Source organism: Chelonia mydas, chromosome 1, assembly GCF_015237465.2.
Source record: "Chelonia mydas isolate rCheMyd1 chromosome 1, rCheMyd1.pri.v2, whole genome shotgun sequence".
Lineage (NCBI taxonomy): Eukaryota > Metazoa > Chordata > Testudines > Cheloniidae > Chelonia > Chelonia mydas.
Genome location: NC_057849.1, coordinates 18,871,048 through 18,891,696, shown reverse-complemented (window position 1 = coordinate 18,891,696; position 20,649 = coordinate 18,871,048). Strand labels below are relative to the sequence as shown.

At 40.6% G+C, this 20,649-nt stretch overlaps 1 protein-coding gene across 1 annotated transcript in view; it reads left to right on the top strand.

Moving 5' to 3' along the window:
* Positions 1–20,649, top strand: part of TENM4 (teneurin transmembrane protein 4) — a 1,747,045-nt gene that overhangs the window by 403,981 nt on the left and 1,322,415 nt on the right. Inside the window, exon 3 of the mRNA XM_043528206.1 lies at positions 19,456–19,542. The gene's annotated coding sequence lies outside the window, so the exon portion shown is untranslated. The remainder of the gene's footprint in view (positions 1–19,455; positions 19,543–20,649) is intronic.

The window sequence follows — 20,649 nt, the reverse complement described above, 5'->3', positions numbered from 1 at the left end:
AAAGCTGTTTCAGCTGCTGTTTCCAAGCTGTTTGCAAAAGACATACAACCTTGTCAGATCTCATTAACTAAGTAGCGTTGGACCTGGTTCGTGCTTGGAAAGGAGACTTGAAAAGAAAGCCTGGGTAGAGCAATAGTTGGTGCTGGTGTTAGAGTAGGTGCCACGCTCTGACTGGAGACAGCAGTGCCGAACAGTGTGGTGTTAGGAGGCACTGTGATGTCCGTAGTGCTGTCTTCCATGGTCAGACTTATAACCCCCTACTCAATGTGTTCTACGCGGGCTCTGTCCTGCACAATGCTGAGCATATCCAGGAGTTTCTCAGCACCTTGCAGGAACCAACTGGGAAATTACATTATCCTAATAAAAACAAATCAAAAAAATTGCAGGAGACACTTTCAGTCCTACATTAGAATATGGTGGTGCTGTGCTGTCTCCTTCCATCCCAAAGACAAACACCTTTCAGCAGTGGGTGAAGCCCATTTATTTTACACATGTGTAATTATAAAGTTCTGAGCATGACACAAAAATATTAAAACAATAAAATTTGATGCACTGAATTTGCAAATGGACACATCACCAACAACCTCACACCTCCACGAATCAGACTCCTCCCAGAACTAACCAGAATTACAGGGAAGAACAGATGTTCTGTGTGACATCAATAACCAATGACATATTCATCCTCTCAAACAGAACTGAGGCCCTCCTCTGTTCCCAGAGAAAGCTTACTTCCTGCAGAATGTTGTGAAGGTCAACAAATTTGCTCTCTGGTTGACCAGGCAGGGCGGGAAGTGCAAAAGGCTGTATGTGCTCAATTTTTGATCTTTGAAGTAATTGTGTGGCCCCATTGAAGTCATCCACATTAATCTGGGGATGGAATCTGATCCATCATTTGTAAAATGTTGGAGTTCTTTGGATTCAAGTTCCTTCTTGTTAATGACCAAGGGTCTGATCGCTTCTCCCACATGTACACAAAGTGAGTCCGCTGCCTATGTGGCTGTGGCAATCATCCACCTCCCTCATTGCCCCAGACCCCACAAACTGTTCTGTACAGAACTCCAAGCTTCAACAACAGGGAGAGGAAGAAGATCAGCAAGAGGATGGCTAGGGGTAGGGCAGTGGGGATGTGCATTGTTCCCCACCAAGCCCAGGGTGAATCCTCCCATAAGTTAGTACAGCACTGAATTAGTACTAACTTCTGAATGGAAACCTGGTTTCACTGAACTGAGCTGAACTGGCAGGTGGCTGGGAAGAGCCACAGAAGTAGAGAAGTAGCCTAGGGGCTTTGTGTCCTTGGCAGAACCCAATGATCTGCACAGGTCTCATCAATGACCAGTGAGTCAATGGAGGAGCTAGGATTAGAGTCCAGGAACTTGTGACTATTAGCTGTATGCTCAGTCCGCTAGACCACACTGCCTCTATCACACTGAGCATGACTATTGTGTCATTTTCATTCATTTTTAACTTTATTTGTGAACAAAATTTCTTCAGCTATTTCAAAAACACTCTTCATGGAGTGCTAAATTCATGGCAAAGATATAGTCTAAGGAGAACTAACTAATGCTATAATTATCCAAGCACAAGAAAGCATTATATTCATTTTCTTTAAGAATATACCCTTTTTTGTTCATGCAGAATATCTGAAATGATTCAGTTCCATATAAAAATTCCCTCTGATCTGAAACTAAACAATTCCTATAAAAGAATACTTTGAGTTTGAATCTAGACTAACCTTATCTCCTCCCATGTAACAATTTAGGGGAAACGCAAAGTGAAACTTCACTGTTTTCCTCCCCTGTGCCCCCTACTGTGAGTTATACTATGGAAAGTCACAATCTAGACCTCTGCTTGCATAATAAGGTCTTTGACACATAGCTGAGCAGTTCTGATTCCATCCAGCAGAGGACAGTGGTGGATATACATACTAGTTAGCTTTCACACTGTCATTTAAAGAATGCAGTGGAGTGGTTAAGTTTCCTGCAGCAAGCTAATTGCACTCCTCCACCGCACAAAACCTTTGTCCTCCCATAATTAATTATGAATAAGAAAAGTAGATATGTTCCTTTGTTGTTTTTAATGAATTAATCCTTCATGAAAATCTTTTCCATGACATAGTAACAAAAGGACATTTGTTCAGTATCCTCATTACTGCAAATTCCGAGGTGCATAAACAGCCTCTTATGAGAGGCTCTTTGTCTCTTTTGTCCAGGAATGTATTTTATTGCAGAGATGGCACAGGAATAGTAACACATTCAATTGCCGTACAGGAAGATAAGAAAGTCTAGATCATTATAACAGAAACTACAAAGGAAGGAGTCCAGTTCTTTAATGGTAATTCTTACTCTAAAATCAAAGTAACAGTCCTATTAAACAGCTTTTTCCACAGACTTAGAAAATAAGCATTACTCTATTCATTTGAAACATGGCTTAGATAAATCTATTTGACTAAATGAAGAAAGTCAATCTCTGTTTGATTGCTCACCCAAGGTGTTGGAAAGGAATCCATTATGTCACAAGTCTGAGTTACTTAAGACTGTGCTCCTATGATTAATGGGCACCACATAAAATGTATATTTAATAGGGTTGTGCAGAACAGCCCAAGTATAGCCTGAAATATTCAGCATTTCACTAAACCTGGGTTGAGCTTACTCTCTCTGAATTTGAATCTGAATTTACATTTGTCATGAGCTTTTTAATAGTTTCTGTGAACTGAGCTGTTGGGCAGTGCTTAGTGAGCAATTGTCTGCATCAGCAAGAAAGACTCAGTCACACCGCATTTTCTTTTCTTTTGTGAGATTTTTCGTGATACTTTTTAAAGCAGTATTTTATTGATATTTTTACCAAATTCATTAGTGACATTTTCATTTATGGAAAACCTGGTTTTCAGTAAGAAAATGTAGTCTTTAGTACACTCAAAATGTGGATATGCATTTTGTAAAAAATATTCCAAAAATCATGCAAAATTGAAAATGGTTACATCTCAAATCCTGTGAAATGTTTCAATCACCTCATCACAGGGCACAAACCCCAAACAGGCTGTGAGTTCTATACTTAGATTTCACCAACCAAGCATCAACTGTGAACTTCTCCAGTGCTATAACAGCCTTAACATGGAGTCACAGACAGTCCCCTTGGGAACTCCCATTTATCTTGCCACTCAGGCAAGCTTGCCTTTGAGGTAGATGGTCCCTTCCACCAAAAATCACAACAATATTCAGGTTATTCCCAGTCCCAAAGGACCCGTCATTTACCCCCGGGTCAGTTGCAACTCAGATTTCAAACCAAAGACAATATTTGTAGCCAATCTTTTATAATAAAATAACTAAAAATTTATTCACAAAGGAAAAGAAATAAGCATTATTTATATAGTTAAAGCAGGTAAACATACACAAATGAGTTACAGTCTTAGGTTTCAAAAGATAACAGATGCTGCTGTAATATGCAAGCTCTATACGGCCTTTAGGTCTAACCAAAGCTAAACAACTGGGGATCCCTTTCTTGTGCTTAGAAGTCTTTGCTCCTCATAGGTCAAGCAGAATAAAGATAATTTCTTCTTGGTAGGGAATTTATTCCCTTTCCCTAGAGTTCAAGATGATGGGATAAGTGCTTGTGCACATCTCCTCTTCACAGGTGTGGGGGGAGCAATCAGCAAAGTCTTTTGTCCACTGATGTTCATATCTGATGCATGTGAGCGTTCTTTTGCTCGGCAGGCGGTGACACCTCTTGTGGTAAGCTAGTATTTCACATTTGTTAATACTTCTCTCCTGATAGTGGGGTTTATATTTCAGAGCAAACACTTCCATAGTCACGGAGCAAACCTTTTAAATATTACCTTATAATATGGGATACAGAGATTGTAAGTAAGATTAGTGCATGCAGCAAGTTACAAACATCTCATAGAGTCAAAACAATAAACACATTTTTATAACTCTAATACCTGGTTTAATAATATTAACTCACAGGTGAGCTCGACCGGGTTCCAGCTATGCATTTGTCTCTGTTCAGTAAGGCTTAGGGCTGCGGCATGAGCTGGCACCTGGTCTTCCAGCATTGCAGTGATCAAGCAGGCATGTGGCATATAGGTTGAGATAAGTTTCTGGCACCTTGTACCAGAACTAAAAGGAATCAGATGATGTACTCAGTTAAAACATATGGCAAGCTCCTCAAATTGCAAGAAATGAGGCATTGCCCGTACCACAAAGAACTATGCAAAGTTTTATTGACACTCTGTGGAAAACCTGCAAACCTGTCAACGGATGTGTAGTCTTCATCTCTGGAGTCTTGAGGTGGGAGTTTGCCACTTATTTGATTAGCAAGTACTGTAAATAATTACACAATAGACTTTACTGATCCAGAGCATTTTGCAGTTATGATCACATTTCTCCTTACTTATTCAGAATGCCCCAGTCAGTGCTGACATTTACATTTAGGTTGAAGGGATATGTTTGCTGCTGCTCTTAAATGCTCTTAATTATTGATCATTTCAAAGTACTTAATTGTACGGCAATCGGAAAGTCTTCTGTGAAGATGGTATATGTATATTCAGAGTCTGTCTACTGAAAATGCCATGAAAATCTTGTTAAACGGCTCTTAAAGGCAAATATTAAAAAAGAAAAAAGCCCTAGTCCAACAATACAAAAGGCCTGATGTACAGTATAGTAACCAGGCAAAAGAAAAGATAGACGAATAAATTCCTATTTAAGTTCTGCTTCCCACAAAGCAGGGGTTCTCAAACTGGGGGTCGGGACCCTTCAGGGGGTCGCGAGCTGTCAGCCTCCACCCAAAACCCCACTTTGCCTCCAGCATTTATAATGGTGTTAAATATATAAAAAAGTGTTTTTAATTTATAAGAGCGGGTTGCACTCAGAGGCTTGCTATGTGAAAGGGGTCACCACTACAAAAGTTTGAGAACCACTGCCATAATGCCTAGGTGTTGGTATAGGATTTATATTACAGTAGCACGTAGGTATCCCACCCAAGATGAGGGCGCCATTGTAGTAGATGCTGCGTATATACATATTGAGAGACAGCCCCTTCCTGAAGAATTTACAATCTAAATAGAGGAGACAGACCATAGGGATGAGGCACAAAGAAACTAATGATTTATCCAGGGCTATATAGAGTCAGCAACTGACCCAAATCTTCTAAGTCCCAATCTTAACCACAAGACCATCCTTCCATTCCACTGTACTGTACAAAAGATACCTGTTTGTAAAGAGCAGTACTTGGTCTAGTTCCCCAAAGGTATTTTGGCTCCTAACTTCCGCTGAAATCAGTGGAAGTTAGAAGCCAAACTACCATTTGTGGATCTAGGCCATGGAGACTAGCCACTAACATCTCACATACTTCCATTGACTTTCCTCTACTAAACACATTGATATTGACAGCCACGTTGCCTTTTAGACAGTGCTGCACTACATCTGCATTGATGAAACTAATCTAGAGTGAATGAATGTAAAGTACTATGGATCGCTCATTCAACGATAGATCCACATGTCAAGATTCAGTCTGGCAAAATGACATTTGAGGCAGACGTTGAACACCCTGAGAGTATAATTTCACTTATCCTCATTCTCCAAGCTGGAGTCTTTCAACTACTTTGAATTGTCAGGTGAGCAGATCTTTTTAAACACCCTGGCCTTTCTGGTAGGAGGGACATACTATCTACCAATATCCTCAATTTAGCCACAGATCAGGTGACAGTTACCACTTTATAATCAAATACTGCAGGTGTTATAGTTTACAGCTTATAAATTTATCTGTCACCTTCTGTTGCAGGTCGGGCAGACTTGTTTCTGTTGCTGAGGCTGATACACTGGACATGACTGTATTTTTTGATGGAGCTTTGGCACTTGGTGCCATTTTCATTTTCAAACAGCTGTTATTTATCCCTCACGTTAAGTTAGCATGATAGGCGTAGTTTCCCAATGTGCTGTATCGCTATTATAGTTCTCAAGCAATTTTTTTTTTAAAATACTCAACTCCTCTGAGCTTGTGTTCTCTTTCCGTTAGCTAGCTCACCAGAGATCGATCACTTTGGTATTTATAGACCAGTCGATATTGGTGGCATCCTCATCAGCAATACTAGTTTTGACTATTTTTTCTTCTCATGTAATACCCATGTGTGAGCTAAGGTGCCTCATCTGGCCTTGATAGCAAGTCCTTATCTCAGTTCCATATAATAGGGTGGAAAGCACAAGTGCATGGTCTTTGTGCAAATACAAATGCCATTTTTCTTTCACACACTACTGCAAACATCAGCAAAACCTTCAAAAAAGGTTGTGTGGGGCTTTTTTTATATGTGATTTTACATCTCTATGGAAGCCTTATTAATGAGGACACTTCCAAGGTAGGTAAGTTATATCGCTCTCTTTAGCATTGTACCACTGACCCCAATGTTTGGTTCAATATACTGTTTATCTGGCATGATTGGTGAGTAATATTGGTCTTCGCAATGCTAATTGAGAAGCCAGAGTTCACATAGGCTGCTGCATAATGAGATGTAATTAACTACAGGTCTTGCTCTGAGTGGGCTACAAGTGCACAATGTGTACTTCTCTAACGAGGGCCTTTGACACCTTTGTTGATGCATGCCGAAGGGGTAAATTAACAAATTAGTCTGAGCAACATCTATTTTTTACTTCCAAGGGTAGCTGACAAGTTGCTTCATGTAACCTTGTAGCAAAGAAAAGTGATGATGTCCCCTGCATGTGCAATGTCATTCTAACTGCACGGATGCACCCTGTCATGCCTCCATGGAGTCATCAAAAAATATTGCCCATCTTACTCAGGCATCCACATTTTGCCAGCAGCCTCCAAATACTGTGGTGTTTTAATTCTCCTTGCTCCTCTGTACCCCAAGTCAGCATTGTGCGTACGTGTGTGTGGAGGAGGAGAGCTATTTCCTCTTCCCCTCTCTCTGTAGTTCCTATGTGATTTTCTTACACTCCCTACTTTTATCCTTATCCTTTTCGTGAGCAGTCTGACACAGGAGAGGATCTTGGCTGGTCAGTTTGGAACAGCTGCAGAGTAAGCTGGGAGCAAGGGAGTTGGGGCCCAACTAAGAGACTGAATAGGTTGGTTTCCTTGTTAGAAGAAATGAAGGGGAAAGGAATCCCAGCACAGCTCATAGGAGGAGCCTAGTTATTGCTAAGGGCTGGAACATTCCAGTAATGGCCACAGTCCTTTGTTTACATAAGGGGCAAGGAGCCCAGTCAGCTAGTGATGACCATGTGATCCATTAGATCCTCCCCCACCCAACCTGCTATGATTGTAAAGATGTTCCATTAATTGGAAGCAACAAGATGATATGGAAACGGGAGAAAGACAGTGAAGGGCCTGAGGGGACATGTTAGGAAATGGGAGCCAAGAGGTAAATCGGGAAGAAGCTGTGCAGAGTTTTGGAAGTGAGGACAAGATATATGAACTGGATATGTTGGGCAAGGGGGAGACAGACAAAGTATCTGAAGAGGAGAGTGATGTAGTTTGGTCTGTGGATGAAGAAGATCATTCTAACACTTGCTTTCGGGATGGGTTTGAAGGCGATGTTGTGGGTCTTAATGAGGCCAGAGAGGAGGAGATTTGTATGCACACAAAAGAAGAGACACATTTAAATGCTCCTCAGATTGTTGGGGATCCAGGAAGTAGCTAGATGCAAGGAAGAGGAGGCAGGGCCATTTTGGCCTATAACATGAAGCACGATCCATGACTTTGCATAGGGATAGAAGGCTCTGCTGTTGTTGACTCAGACGCTTAATAGGAATTAGAACCTTCATGAAGTGACTGAGTAAGTTCATTATTATATTTCGATTGTATTAACTCTAGAAAGGTGTATGACTCTGGTTTTAAAGAATTGAATATAGCTAGGGAGGTCATGCAGGAAATCCTAAGAATATCCAGGCTGGGGGAGAAAGTTCTGGCTGAAATCTATGGTTCATTGTTATTATGTGAGTTACCAGTAAAGTCAAACACCAGGAAAGGTAGCATGTCTGACCGTAGACAATGGGAGCAGATTTTATTTGGAGCAGTTTGAGAGCACCGGCTTCTTACAAGGTGCTTAAAGAACTTAGAGGTGAAAGGGAGATAAGACAGTAGTTGGGGACAAAAGTTGGAGTCAATGCTCAGTCTTTTAGGCATGAGGATAAAAAGCATGATTCAATGAAGGCAGTAGGATCTAGAGGCAAGGAGGAGAGGAGAGTAGAAGCAAAACTGTTGCAGCTAAAACAGAACAGAGTCAAGGGGATGAGTGGAGGGCAATTGGAAGTAAAAAAAATAAGCAAGACTCCTCAGTCAGAGTCAGAGACCGGATAACGGAGGAAGGGGGCAGGAGTTGTTAGAGGAAGCTCAGATGAGTTCTTATCAATCATCTGCTTGAAAAGGTCAGCAAGAATTTGAGGGATAGAGGAGCAGATACAAAGAGAGAGAGAGAGAGAGGTTGAAGATGGAAGATATTCCTTTGGGTTAATTCTGGAGACGCCACTACCTTCTCCATAGTTAGAGTCACCACTAGCTTCCATTTTATAGATGCATTTTAATCTTCTCCCTAGAACTTGGGTTTGGAGAATTGGTTTAGACTCAGAATTGTGTAAAGGTGAAAGCAAATGTTTTTGCAAAGTTTGAACCAATCCTGTTTACATGGATTCTAGTTGGAGATGTGGGCATAAATGTGCTGTTCTTGTTGTCATTGGGATTTTTTTTTTTGCCATCAATTTACATAGGAACGTGATTGGGGGAAATGTTCACTATTTTCTAAAGTGGGCTCTAATGTCAAAATTTGAGTGCTCAGTTTGAGACACTTTTGGCCTAATTTTCAGAGATACTGAACACTCATAATTCCAGCTGAAGTTAACGGGAGGTGCAGATGCTGAGAATCTCTGAAAAAATCAAGTCCTAGATGTCTCAAGCTGTGTGCCCAAAAAATCAAGGCTCCTGGAGTTAGCGGGCACTTCCTAAAATGTTACCCTAAATGTTTGTGAATATATTGCTCTCTGTTGGCTGGTTGAGACATAGAAAGAACATAAGATTGTTTCCATAGCTGACAGCTAAGAGAGATTGGTCTTTAGCTTAATAGGTGCCCTGCCTTTCTTTATTCTTGAGAAGAAGAATATGTTTGTTCATTGTGTTAACAATGTAAGATGTATGATGCCTTTAACTATTCATTTCCTTACTTTTAAGTGTACGGGTTTTGTAAATGATGTGAGAGTGACAACAGTGCAGTTTCCTTAGCAACCTTAACTGGGTTTTTGAAACAATGTTTTTGTGTTTGGAATAAGCATTGATTTGCAGAGTCTGGCAGAAAGAAAATGTCTTCAGGGAAACATTGGCAGTGGTAAAGATTGCAATTCAGCCCTCTACCACTTACTCATCTCAGCATGGTATGAACTATAAAGATCACAAACCTGAAGCAAAATTCAGCTGAAACTGTCAACTTTTTAGTTAGTTTTGCTTGAGGTAATGCAAAAGCAACCTTTCCTCATCATTTCAGCCCTTAACGTAAATTGGTCCAGGCCTCTTTGAAACTTGGCCCAAGTTAGCAGGAAGATTTGAAATTGGCTTGAGTTTCAGAACCTACTGAAAGCCATAGTCAGACAAATTTTGCCACGCTTTGATTTTTCAATATGAAAGTTTAGCACAGCTAATACCTTGACATCTCTTCAAAGGAAAGTTAGTTGCTAATTAAGTTCTCTATCCTGTTCCCACTAAACTCAATTGACCATAGCAGTGTGGGATCAGGCCATAAAATAATACTTTAACTTTCAGAAGATTTTAAAATGTTGCATAAAAAGAGTAGATGCAAAAGAATAGTAGGTTTCAGAGTAGCAGCCGTGTTAGTCTGTATCCGCAAAAAGAAAAGGAGTACTTGTGGCACCTTAGAGACTAACAACTTTATTTGAGCATAAGCTTTCGTGAGCTACAGCTCACTTCAGCGGATGCATGTAGTGGAAAATACAGTGGGGAGATTTATATACACAGAGAACATGAAACAATGGGTGTTACAATACACACTATAACAAGAGTCATCAGGTAAGGTGAACTATTACCAGCAGGAGAGCGGGAGTGGGGGACCTTTTGTAGTGATAATCAAGGTGGGCCATTTCCAGCAGTTGACAAGAACGTGTGAGGAACAGTAGTGGGGAGGGGGGTGGGAAATAAACATGCACCTGCTGAAGTGAAGAAACAGATTGACAGAGCCAGAAGAGTACCCAGAAGTTACCTACTACAGGACAGGCCCAACAAAGAAAATAACAGAACGCCACTAGCCATCATCTTCAGCCCCCAACTAAAACCTCTCCAACGCATCATCAAGGATCTACAACCTATCCTGAAGGATGACCCATCACTCTCACAGATCTTGGGAGACAGGCCAGTCCTTGTTTACAGACAGCCCCCCAACCTGAAGCAAATACTCACCAGCAACCACATACCACACAACAAAACCACTAACCCAGGAACCTATCCTTGCAACAAAGCCCGTTGCCAACTGTGTCCACATATCTATTCAGGGGACACCATCATAGGGCCTAATCACATCAGCCACACTATCAGAGGCTCATTCACCTGCACATCTACCAATGTGATATATGCCATCATGTGCCAGCAGTGCCCCTCTGTCATGTACATTGGCCAAACTGGACAGTCTCTATGTAAAAGAATAAATGGACACAAATCAGACATCAAGAATTATAACATTCAAAAACCAGTTGGGGAACACTTCAATCTCTTTGGTCACTTGATTACAGGCCTAAAAGTGGCAATTCTTCAAGAAAAAAACTTCAAAAACAGACTCCAAGGAGAGACTGCTGAATTGGAATTAATTTGCAAACTGGATGCAATTAATTTAGGCTTGAATAAAGACTGGGAGTGGATGGGTCATTACACAAAGTAAAACTATTTCCCCATGTTTATTCCCTCCCGCTACCCCCCCCCCCTCCCCGCTACTGTTCTTCACACGCTCTTGTCAACTGCTGGAAATGGCCCACCTTGATTATCATTATACAAAAGGTTCCCCCCGCCCTGCTCTCCTGCTGGTAATAGCTCACCTTACCTGATCACTCTTGTTACAGTGTGTATGGTAACACCCATTGTTTCATGTTCTCTGTGTATATAAATCTCCCCACTGTATTTTCCACTGCATGCATCTGCTGAAGTGAGCTGTAGCTCACGAAAGCTTATGCGCAAATAAATTTCTTAGTCTCTAAGGTGCCACAAGTCCTCCTTTTCATTTTAAAAGAATAATAGGTATTTTACGGAAAATGGATCCTCAGAATTCACAGTAGACAGGATAGATGGATGTAATGCCTCTTAACTGGATTATAGTCAGATATTAATTCCTCAGCTACCTACTATATAATATGGAATAAAGGAAGTCATGACAAGATGTTAATATAATTTCACTTGTCCATGGGGGTCATGTATGCTGAAGTCATTCCATTATCTCTCTTTCTCTTCACCACTAGTCCTGACCCTAGAAAAGATGACATTCTTATGTTAAGGAGGTGCAGTTTGTCATCTGCTAAGCTGCACTAATTCCAATGCATTTAGCATCTGCCTTGAATACAATAAAACACAGCTTTTTTACCAAAAAAAAAATAATAATAACCCACAAAAACTGTAAAGAGCTATAAGAGCTATAAATAATAGCAGAAGAAAAGAGAACTTTTGGTATTGGCAAAGAAGCTGAGATCTACAATGAAATGGAGAATTTGTGAAGTTGCTATATACAGGAAGGTGGCTGCAGATGTCATGATTTACCTGGTCAGTGCTTAGATATGGTGATGAGAACAATATGCTGCAGGATATGTGAAGGAGAAAGATCTCATCTGTAGCGTATCGAGGTGGTTTGAAGACAGAGAGAGAGGAGACTACTGAAGGGATGAGAAAGGAGGACTCACATAATTGATCAACCCCTGTAAAGTTGACCAAAACTACCAAGTATCGAATGTATGCTGTTGTTCAGATTCGTGAGATACTGCACTTGGAATCAAAACATAGGTGCTGCTGAGGATTATTATTATTAAGTTTTTGCTGGGCATAAAGGCAAAGAAGAGCTTCACTGTGGAAGATGCTTAAATAAATGGAGGCTCAGGTAATGTTTAATGGGATTCTACCTATCCCAATAGGAGGAGAGCAAAGACAAGATAAGATTATGACAATAGCCAGCTCAGGTAGTGGTGCTATAAGGAGGACTTTGGGATGTTCAACCACTGGGAGGCATTCACCAACTGTTCTCATGGGATGGACTCTACCTGAGTAGGGAAGAAAATAGATTTCTGGGGTGGAAGTTAACACAACTTATTAAAAGCGCTTTAAACTAGGAATTCAGGGGAGATGTCTAGGAGAGGCTCATGTAATCTCCATGCCTGATTCTAGTATTGAGCAAGAGGAAAATTAAGTAAAAGCGGATACAGTGACAGAGAAAGGAATAACAGAGGGTAGAAGAATGGACAACAAGAGAAAAGATAGTGCTAATACCTGACAGTAACAGTCAGGTAGGTGATAATGGCAATACAATGAGTGTACCTGATCAGGCAAGGAATCTGGGTGAAGCCAAGCAGAAACAACTAAGATGTCTATACACCAGTGCAGAAAGTGTAGGGGGAAAGTGTGAACTCCCAAATGCATAGCTGAGCTGGACCATGCAAAAAAAATTAAAACCAATAGTAAAAGGTTCTTTAGCCATATAAATAAAAAGAAAACAAGGAAAGAAGTTGGACCACTAAGCACTGAGGATGGGATGGAAAATAAAGTTAATCTAGGTACGGCCCAACACCTAAACAAACACTTTGCCTCAGTTTTTAATAAGAGTATTGAGGAACTTGGGGACAGTAGGAGGGTGGCTAATGAGAATGAGGATATGGAGGTAGAAATTACCATATCTGAGATGGAAGCCAAACTCAAACAGCTTAATGGGGCCAAACTGGGGGGCCCGCATAATCTCCATACAAGAATATTAAAGGAATTTGCACATGAAATTGCAAGCCCAATAGTAAGGAATTTTAATGAATTCAGAAATTCAGGAGTTGTACTGGACTGAAGAATTGCAAATATAATAGCTATATTTAAGAAAGGGAAAAAAAAGTGACCTGGCAAACTGCAGGCCCATAGTTTGATCTCAATTCTATGCAAGGTCTTAGAACAAACTCTGAAAGAGATAATAGTTAAGAATATAGAGGTAAACAGTAAATGGAATAAAATACATCATGGTTTTACAAAAGATAGATTGTGCAAGACCAATCTGATCTCTTTCTTTGAAAAGATAACTGATTTCCTAGACAAAGGAAATGCAGTAGATCTAATTTACGTAGATTTCAGTGAACCATTTGGTACAGTTCCACATGGGAAATTATTAGTTAAACTGGAGAAGATGGGGATTATTACAAGAACTGAAAGGTGGGTAAGGAAGTGGTTAAAAGGGAGACTACAACCTGTCATGCTAAAAGGTGAATTGTCAGAGAGGGAGGTTACTAGTGGAGTTCTTCAGAGATCACATTGGTCTTGGGACCAATCTTATTTCATTAATGATTCTGAAACAAAAAGTGGGAGTGTGCTAATTTGCAGATAACACAAAGTTGTGAGGTGTTGCCAAAACAGAGGAGGACCGGAATATCATACAAGAAGATCTGGACAACCTTGAAAACTGGAGTAATAGAAATGGTCTGAAATTTAATAATGCCAATGCAAGGTCGTGCACCTAGGGACTAACAACAAGAATTTTTTTGCTATAAGATGGAGATTTATCAGTTGGAAGCAACAGAGGAGGAGAAAGATCTGGGAGTATTGGTTGATCACATGGTGACTATGAGCCATGAATGTGTTGCTGTTATGAAAAAGGTTAATGCAATCCTAGGATGCAACAGGCAAGGTGTTTCCAATAGAGATAGGGAAGTATTCTTGTAATTATAAAAGGCACTGGTGAGACCTTGCCTGGAATACTGTCTGCAGTTCTGGTCTTCCATGCTTAAGAAAGATGAATTCAAACTGGAACGGGTGCAGAGAAGGGCTACTAGGACAATCAAAGGAATGGAGAACCTATCTAACAAGAAGAGACTTAATGATCTTAGTTTGTTTAGCATAACAAAATGAAGGCTGAGGGGAGATACTATTATTCTCTATCAATACATCAGAAGGATAAACAACGGGGGGGGGGGGAGGAGTTATTTAAGCTAAGGACAAATGTTGGCAGAAGAAGAAATGGATATAAACTGGCCATCAACAAATTTAGGCTTGAAATTAGATGAAAATTTCTAACCATTAAAGGAATGAAATTCTGGAACAGCCTTTCAGGATATGTAATGGGGGCAAAAAAATCTAACTCATTTTAAGACTGAGCTTGATAAGTTTGTAGCGGGGATAATGTGATGAGGATGCCTACAATGGCATATGGTCCATCCATGATTGCTATTAGAATCTCAGGGGAGAGAGGGGGGGTTGTTTGCCTTCCTCTGGTGCATGGGGCATGGGCCACTTGCTGTTTTGAATTGGAGTAAATGGTGGACTCTCTGAAACTTGAAATCTTTAAATCAAGAGGTGAGGGCTTAAGTAACTCAGCCAGAGGTTATGTGCCTATGACAGAAGTGGGTGGGTGAAATTTAGTGCCCTGTCATGTGCAGGAGGTCAGACTAGATTATCTTGATGGTCCCTTCAGACCTTAAAGTCTATGAGTCTAGGAATGAATCACTCTTCATGGACAGTATGTTACATACCATCTAGAGTCATCCTCTACTTCATAAATTTGGGGACAATGTTGTCCGTGCGGTAAATGATATTTTGTAGGAAAATGTTGTCACAGTGTAACATTCATGAATTAGAATAGTCAGTGTATTTTCATATAAATTAACTTTTTTTTGTGAGTGGGTGGAATTCTAGGACTATATTTTACTGTGCACTGTCCCTTTAAGGTAGAGAACTGTGCTGAAGTGGCTAAAGGGACATAGCTCTTGGTGACCAGGTAGGGTCAAAAGATTTTGGTGATCCTCCAGAAGTGTGGCTTGTGCAAACTCTGTGTGTATTTGCCGGACTCTTGACAATAGTTTAAATAAAACCCTCCAGTTTTAAAGACCCCTAGGCCTGGGAGTGTAACTCTACCTCCTTTTAAGGGTCTTTGGGGCCTTGTTTGTTTCTACCATTGCAGCTCTGAGACAATGTGCTGACAAATGCAGCACTGGAGTCTGGAAAGAGAATCTCCAACATCTGAACAATGACTATCAGAAACAATTTGTTATCAACTGCAGGGCAAAATGGTCACAGCCTGAAAAGACGGAGACTACTATTTTCATGTTGGTACCTCTTCTAGCACGAATGGAATGGTGTCAATTTACTGCTAGGTATGTGGACACAGGTTCTGCCTGGACTCCGTAGAAGGTTGTACACTGGCCTTCTTTAGGAATGTCACCACTTGGATTTCTCATCTGTTTCTTCAGCATCTGATAACTTGCCATGCATTACTCTCTAAACACTCATCTGGTCTTGTTATCTGAACCTTGTCCTTCTTGCCCCTCCCTGTTTCTTTTGTATGCATTTGTTATGTCTTTATTTAGGCTCCGATCATGTAATCTGACTCGTGTAGGTGCACCCTTATCCCCATGTGGAGCCCCATTGCAGCTGTTTGGATCCTCTGCTAGCACAGGGTTCTATCCATGCAGATCCGATTGCAGGATGGAGGCCTTAGGGCCTGATTCTCATTTACACTAAGCTCTCTTTACATCATCCTGGCAGCATAAAGTGGCCTTAAGGTGACATAAATTACATTTATATCCACCTTAAAGCCCCACTATGATGCCACCATTAAATGACTAATCACGGTGCAAGGCCATGATGCAATGTTTGACAATTCTATATCTGCCTGTCTAATACTGGGGAGACTTCTATTTTACATGTGTTATTTCTATGAGCTGTTTAATGCCAGAATGGTGTAAAGAGGCCCTACTGTACATGAGAATCAGGTCTTTAGACTAAAAATTTCAGGACATGGATCCTATGTTTTGTTCTGTATGTTTTAAAAGTTCCCATCACATTTTGGAGTCCTGTAAAATAGATACTAGTAAATGATCTCAGAGTTCACTAGAACTTTGTGCTGAATCCTAAATTATCCTGAGCATCCCTGCATAATTCACTATTTTTATGTGTGGTTGTGTTTTTTTCTGACATGCCGGTCTGATTAATTGTTTTTTACAAAATACAGTACAGTCATGTACATAGAAGAGAATATATTTGTACTGTTGTTTACCTGTTGTTACTATTCTTTTTCCACAATTTTGCTGTACGGGAAAACAATGTAAAGTTGACAATAAAACCAGTATTTCTTAGTTCTTTGGGAAAATCATAATTACTGCTGTAGAGAGAGAAACAAAGAAGGTCTAAGATGATGAAGAAAATTACAGCATCGATTCTGTATGTGCTCAGAAATTGAGGAGAGAGGTAATATATTTGTGTTGTCAAGGCTTTATAGCACTTCAAAGTCACTGTTGCATTCTCTAATCATATATAATAAACAGGTAGTGGAATAACCCAGCATGGGGCTTGAGATTTTGAGTCCCAGCACTGTACAGTAATGTTTATAAAGAGACTCTTTAGTAATGGAAAAGGCAATTAAGAAAGGCATCAACGAAGCTGGAGTTTTTAGCATACGGCTGAAACACAGGGAGTTGAGGAGGGGGAAGTTAAACCACTGCAGGGCAGTTTAGAATGGTTCTTAAATTATTAAAAATGAATTGTTTTGTTCCTTTCTTCAAATTGTCTTATAGGTAATAGAGAAAGATGGCATTAGCTCTTAAAGTCTGATTCTCCACTGCCATTCACCTTGTGCAGTCAGTTATACTGGGGTAAAATGCTACCGCCTATGTGACTGGAGAAATCTGAATTGATTGCATGTTACATTCACTTTGCTCACGTGTAAACAACGAATGTAGGTGCAAGGTCATGATGAGCGAGATGCGATGTTTGACAATTCTATACCTGCCTGTCTAATACTCGGGAGACTTCTTCACATAGGTGGTTTCTGTCAGTTGTGTGACTAATGTCAGAGGTATCACTTCATTATGTTGTCTGTGAGGAAATGATTAATGCTGACCTCCTGGCTATGGCTGGCTCTAGGCTCTAGCACAGTGGCTCTCAACCTTTCCATACTACTGTGCCCATTTCAGGAGGCTGATTTGTCTTGCGTACCCCAAGTTTCACCTTACTTAAAAACTACTTGCTTACAAAATCAGACATAAAAATACAAAAGTGTCACAGCACCCTGTTACTGAAAAATGGCTGACTTTCTCATTTTTACCTTATTGTTATAAAATAAATCAATTGGAATATAAATATTGTACTTACATTTCAGTGTATAGTATGTAGAGCAATATAAACAAGTCACTGTCTGTATGAAATTTTATTTTGTACTGGCTTAGTTCTTTTTTATGTAGCCTGTTGTAAAATTAGGCAAATATCTAGTCAATATGAGTCTATGTACCCCCTGGAAAAGCTCTGTGTATCCCCAAGGGTATACATACCCCTGGTTGAGAACTACTGCTCTAGGATATAGAGTATGAAACCATTCAGGAATGAGTTGTTATGGCATGTTGGATGAAGCTGATACCATACCTAGGAACCAAGCCTTGACTGTGTTATTCCAGTTTGACAGCAGTGGAAATCCATTGATTTCAGTGGAGTAACAGTGGGGAAACAGGGTCTAAGGGGTCTAAGTTTTGCACTAAATTACACATCCTTCATAATCCCATTGATTTCAGAGGGGTTGGGCCCTGTGTAAATCAGTCCTGATTCTCCTATCACTGACACCAGCATGAATAGAGAGGAATGATGGTCCAATGGTTAGGACAATCGCCTAGGACTTAGGAGACCGAGGGTCAATTTCCTGCTCTTCCATAGACTCTCTGTGTGACCCTGAGCAAAACATTAGTCTTTCTGTGCCTCAATTCCCCCTTCTGTAAAATGGGAATAATGACACTTCTCTATCTCACAAGGGCATTGTAAGATGATTGGCTGTTATGGTAATGGGGCCATATAAGCACTTAAAATAGTTGTGTCAATGAAATTTTACCTGCGTAAAAGGGGTATGAGTGCAGAACCAGGCCCATTTTTGTCCATTGCAAGCAGTGGACAATCACTGAGAAAATCTAAAAGCTAGTTCATTAACTGTGCCAGAGCTTTGCTAGTTGTAGCTGAGAAATGGGGGGATAGCTTTGAGACATGTTTGTTCTTCTCCAATCAACAAGGTGACCATGGGCCAGTTCAGCACCTGATACAATTTAGAGTAGCCCCACGGCAGCTCTAAATTACACTTGGTTGCAACAGGCAGTTCAGCAGCTGACAATAGTCAGAGTGCAACAATGATCTGGCCATACCCCTTTTCCCCCAAAACACCTCCAGCTGGCCAAATCCACTGGCTTTCTGCTTCTTTATGCTACCAGAAAAGGAGCCACAAGAACCCATAACCATCTCATGTTATGGGTATCTAGCTATAGTTACCTTCTGCTGATCGTTTGGTCATCTACCTTGGTCATCAACCAACTGTTTGGTTGCTACCTTCTGATGACTGTCTAAATGGAAGAAGTTAATTATCTGAGTCCAGTTTCTAGTCCAGAGTTGTCCATCCAGAGTAAAAGCCCACTATAGGTGGCATTGTTTTGCATCTTTGATGGCAGTTTCAGCAGGGCCAAAGATGGAATGGGCACAGAGGCTGAATATCCTTTTGATCCCTGGGGCAGGGATGAGGTACACTGATGGAGATGTGTATATGGGAAGTTTGCACTGGTGCTTCTTGTGGCCTACCTCTCCTATGAATAACACAGGACTTCACTCTCCGTACAGCAACTTTTGTGTCAGTGAGGACAATTAATCCTTGGAAAAATTTACCAAAGGCTGTGGTGGGTTCTCTATTACTGGCCTTTTTTTTTTAATAAAGATTCAATTTTTTTTCTGAAAGATTTACGCTAGTTCCAGCAGGAATTATTTTAGGGAAGTTCTATGGGCTGTGTTATACAGGAGGTCAGAGCAGATGGTCACAGTCCTCCCTTCTGGCCTTAGAATCTGTGAATCTAAGAATGAGAAAGAAGGGGTTGTTTTGTGATTAAGGCACTGGATTAGAATTGAGAAGATCTAGTAGGTTCAATTCTCAGCTCTGTCAGAGACTTCACACGTGACCGTGGGCCAATAGTTTCTCTTTGTGCCTCAGTTCCCTCTCTGTACAAAGGGATCATCTCACTTCCCTACATCAGAGGGGTGTTGTGAGGAGAAATTTATTCATGTTTGTTTTATTGCAGTGATGGGAGCCATATAGGTAACTAGGGAGATAGCACTAAATATATTACTCAGATCCACAAAAATCAGAATTATTGATTTCTTAGTTTAAAAATGAAAAAAAAATGTTATGAAGAATGTTTTAAATGTTTCGTGTTCAGCTAACAACTGAAGAGCCAACCAAAGCTCAGGTAATACCTATTCCTATTGCAGGTGCAGAGCCTGAATTTCTGCGGGAGAAGGACCATCACTAAGTAGTTTCAGTCTCTTTGCACATGGAGGAGAGTCACCCACTGACAGGTATGTGGAGTGTTTTATTGTAGTTACCTGCCATTAAGTCCTGGAGGTAAAGCAAGGTCTTTTGCCATTATGATTACTATTTCTTCCCGAGCAAGCCATTGTCAACTCTCAAGTCAGCAGGTAACTAAGACACTTCATGAACATGATGCGGTATATTCTGCACACCCAATGGTTAAACAAACAATCCCATGGATCCATAACCTTCTTTAAAACATTATTATTTTGGTCTGCATTCCTTTCTTGTCCTTTGCATTTGTCTGTCTTCTAAATTCAGGCACAGAATAGTAATTATACTTGGCAAAACAAGTAAATCATTATGATGATTCTGTAGCTTACACTTGTACCAGTTTTAGTTATGGTTTTAATAATGCCTTAAAAACAATTCTGCTCAGATGCCATGTTTTCTGTATTTTCTTTATTAGTAGGGACAGTTGCATAAAAATAGATTCCATTTTTCTTATCAGTTCACCTTCTAGATTTACTGATATTGGAGAACGTGTTCATTTAATTTGTCAGTTCTCCTTTGAAATATCTTTACAATAATAATTGTCCCCCTCCCCGGCTCAGCATTTCTGACTACTTCTCTCTAGTTCCTCCTACGTCCAGGTGGTGAAATACTGGCTTCACTGAAGCCAACAGGAGCTTTGTCATTGACCTCTGTGGGGCCAGGAGTTCACCCAGAGTCTACTGTTCAGACTCTTGCTGGAGATGGTCAAATATCTTGTTGTTCAAAGAAAAGAAAACCATATACAGCAGTGATGCACCACTTGGAAAATGCAGTTACCTCCCTTACCACGGCCAGTGAAACTTATGTCCACTGCGCTGGCATTGCCACGTGTAATTTATCCAGTTGATCAGTGGTGGGGGGGGGGAGCGCTGTCCCTGAAAGAGACAACTCAATGAGATGACACAGAGATGGTCCCTGCCTCAGAGGGCTTACCACTGGAAGGCACAGGAGGTACAGCGATATTTTAACCAAGATTTATTCAGTCTTCTATGGGTTGTTTAATAGCGATGTTGTATCTGTCTGGAATATTACTGTTCAAAATGTAGCCCACAATGTTGCCAGTTGGCTCATGACCCACTCTCATTTGCAGTCATCTTGTG